Here is a 3,411-nt window from a genome sequence, read left to right as displayed (position 1 = left end):
AGAAATATGATGCGAACGTTGAGACAAGCTACAATAATGATGCTTTTGCCTCGGGGAATTTCCATCAACGTGCAAAGCAAATTGCATTATTGAATGGATTTAATGAATCTGAAGTTGACCCTAATCTTCTTTGTCCTCACACAGCTCACTGGTACAACAGACACGTCTACCCGCTAGGATTCGCTGAAGAAATACGACAAGTGCTTGCAGGCTTCCATGATCAATACGCGTGGCCACAATCAAATCCAGATCATCCAGTCTACAGAGTTGAAGGGAAAAAATACAAGATAAAACGATACATTTAGGATCAACGAGGTGTTGATGATGAGATCAAGAAGAGTACTTGATCGTGAGAGCATCAACGAGTGTTGATCGTTAAAGCATCAACGATAGTTGATTAGGCTCAACGAGTGTTGATGATGAGATCAACGAGATCAGTTGATCGTTAAAGCATCAACGAGTATTGATGATGAGATCAAGGGTTGATCGTTAAAGCATCGACGAGAGATGATATCAGATGTTGCGTTTGTCCCAACACGGTCATATAAGCAGAAGACCCGAGATATTTAGAAACAGAGTAACAACGAAACAGAGAAACCCTAGTCTACGCATGTAAGGACAAATATAATAAAAACTCCTAGACATAGAAGATAACGTATATACCTTGATGACAAGCCGAACCCAACAAGAAGAACATCGACTTCTGGTTGTTAATCAACGAGGGTTGATCATGGAGATCAACGAGAGTTGACAACGAAGATCAGCAACGAGAGTTGATTAGATATAGATCAACGAGGGTTGACAATGAGGATCAACGAGAGTTGATGAATTAGATGATGTTATTTGTCACAATATATATAGAGAGAGCAAACCCCATAATCCTAGTTGGTTTATGATTTAGGAAAAGATCCTACGGTTGTAATTTATTCTAATCTTAAGTAATCCACGGTGCAGATGAAACGCAATGAAGAAAAGTCGGTAAAAAAAAGGACATAACAAAGTCGGTTAATAACTTTAATCATATACGTAAGCTTCTGCTCTTTTTCCATTTGTTTTTTTTGTTTATTTTTATATTTTTATCTAATTTTTATAGTAATAAATAAGCCTGGGCATAAAAACCGTACCCAAATACCTAATCCGGAACCCGACCCGAAAAACTGGGTTCAGGTTAGGTACGGGTTTGCCTATAAAACCCTATTGGATTCTATATTCTAATACCTGTGGGTTCGAGTTAGGGTCGGATAATACCCGGTACCCATTTGGGTATCCATTAAACCCGAACATATAAACATATTTATAATATTTATCATTAATATAATGCAATTACCCCAAAATTATGATTATAATTTTGAATATTTCATTTAGTTTTATACCTTAATATCAAAAATAATCAAAATATCTAAAATATAAATTTAATTATATTTTTTTCGGGTACCCAGTAGTTCGGGTAGTAATCGGGTTCTAAAATTTGTAACCCAAACCGACCCGAACCCGATAGTACCCAAACCGAACCGAACCCATATATCTAAAAATACCAATGGGTTCTATTTTTCTAAACCTGTTTACCCGAACCCGAATGGGTAATACCCGAATCCGAACGGGTTACCCGAATGCCCAGCCCTAGTAATAAATGTCCAAATTAATTTTCTTATTAGTAGTAATTTACTAATTTGTGTAACTGAAATTTGCTTTTTTGTAATTAAGTCGTAACAGAAGGAGACATTAATTTCATAATTACTCCTAATTTAAGTTATTGTTTTCTTTTAAGTGGGATGTACTAACCTTAAAGACCAATCCATTAACAATTCTGAACGTTTCTATCCGTTTGTAATTTTTCTCATTAGTCATGCATTAATTCCGAATGCTTTACATTATTTAATTATAAATAGTAAGTAAACATTAAGACATCACCACATTTCGTTTGCTTAACCAAAGTAAACGAAATGTTTCCACCTCTAAACGAAGAAACCATCAAATGAGCAAAGTCAGATTTTCCAACTAAACAAAATACATAGTCCACTCATAACAACAAGTAGAGAAACATGGCGTCTTTTGCAACAAACACCTGCCGTTCAACCTTCTGCTGCCTTGAAAGGATTGGGGGCAGCTCTTTCACCGAAGCTAAGCTCTTCATTGACCCTTCTTGTCAAAGCTTCAGACCCAAATCCACAGGTAAAATCTAAAGCTTTGAAATTTGGAATCTTCGATTGAGATTGGCNTTAATTTTCTTATTAGTAGTAATTTACTAATTTGTGTAACTGAAATTTGCTTTTTTGTAATTAAGTCGTAACAGAAGGAGACATTAATTTCATAATTACTCCTAATTTAAGTTATTGTTTTCTTTTAAGTGGGATGTACTAACCTTAAAGACCAATCCATTAACAATTCTGAACGTTTCTATCCGTTTGTAATTTTTCTCATTAGTCATGCATTAATTCCGAATGCTTTACATTATTTAATTATAAATAGTAAGTAAACATTAAGACATCACCACATTTCGTTTGCTTAACCAAAGTAAACGAAATGTTTCCACCTCTAAACGAAGAAACCATCAAATGAGCAAAGTCAGATTTTCCAACTAAACAAAATACATAGTCCACTCATAACAACAAGTAGAGAAACATGGCGTCTTTTGCAACAAACACCTGCCGTTCAACCTTCTGCTGCCTTGAAAGGATTGGGGGCAGCTCTTTCACCGAAGCTAAGCTCTTCATTGACCCTTCTTGTCAAAGCTTCAGACCCAAATCCACAGGTAAAATCTAAAGCTTTGAAATTTGGAATCTTCGATTGAGATTGGCGAAAATAGGTATTAAAAGGTTTGGGTTTTTTGTAGAGCTGGTGTTGTTGTGGCTATGGAGACAAAAGTGTTTACTTTGTTTTAGAAGATTTGGGTAACACAACAGGAAAATGGGATGTATGTGGATATGATGCTTCCTCTCCTTACAAGTTACAACCCACTTCAGGTTTATAACAACACTTAATCCTAGATCTATATGCCCTTCAAATTCTGACTTTTAATTTTGATTGTTATTCTGTTCTTTGCTTGCTTGCAGAGCAAGTTCTTTAAGACACTTGCTGCTCCTCACAAAGAGGGGTTTGCTTCTCAAGTTTTTGATTATTGGACGAGGCTTTTTGCTTACTTATGCAGTGTGAACTCGACCGTATAAGAGAGGTCCTCAAGAGATCGTTTCATATAGATAAAGAGGTATGTGGCAGAGTTTTGAGGTGAATCATCATTTAGCTTTCAATATTTTTCTCAAATTATAAATTTGAAAATAACATGTGGAAATTTGTTTTCCTAAGATCTCAATATTCTTACCTTACTCTTGCTCACATTTTCCAGTATGTTAATGAGGTTTTTAATATGTTATATGACGTATGTTTTGACTTTTGAAGAAGGGGATGGTTGTC

General features: G+C 35.4%; 1 long non-coding RNA gene across 1 annotated transcript in view; it reads left to right on the top strand.

Annotated features, from left to right (window-relative positions):
* Nucleotides 2,540–3,411, top strand: part of LOC104742593 — a 2,317-nt gene continuing 1,445 nt past the window's right edge. The window contains exons 1-3 of the long non-coding RNA XR_760554.2: nucleotides 2,540–2,752; nucleotides 2,834–2,963; nucleotides 3,054–3,205. This is a non-coding gene — a long non-coding RNA (uncharacterized LOC104742593). The remainder of the gene's footprint in view (nucleotides 2,753–2,833; nucleotides 2,964–3,053; nucleotides 3,206–3,411) is intronic.

This window comes from Camelina sativa, chromosome 14, assembly GCF_000633955.1.
Source record: "Camelina sativa cultivar DH55 chromosome 14, Cs, whole genome shotgun sequence".
Classification (NCBI taxonomy): Eukaryota; Viridiplantae; Streptophyta; class Magnoliopsida; order Brassicales; family Brassicaceae; genus Camelina; species Camelina sativa.
This window is presented reverse-complemented; position numbering and strand designations above follow the sequence as displayed.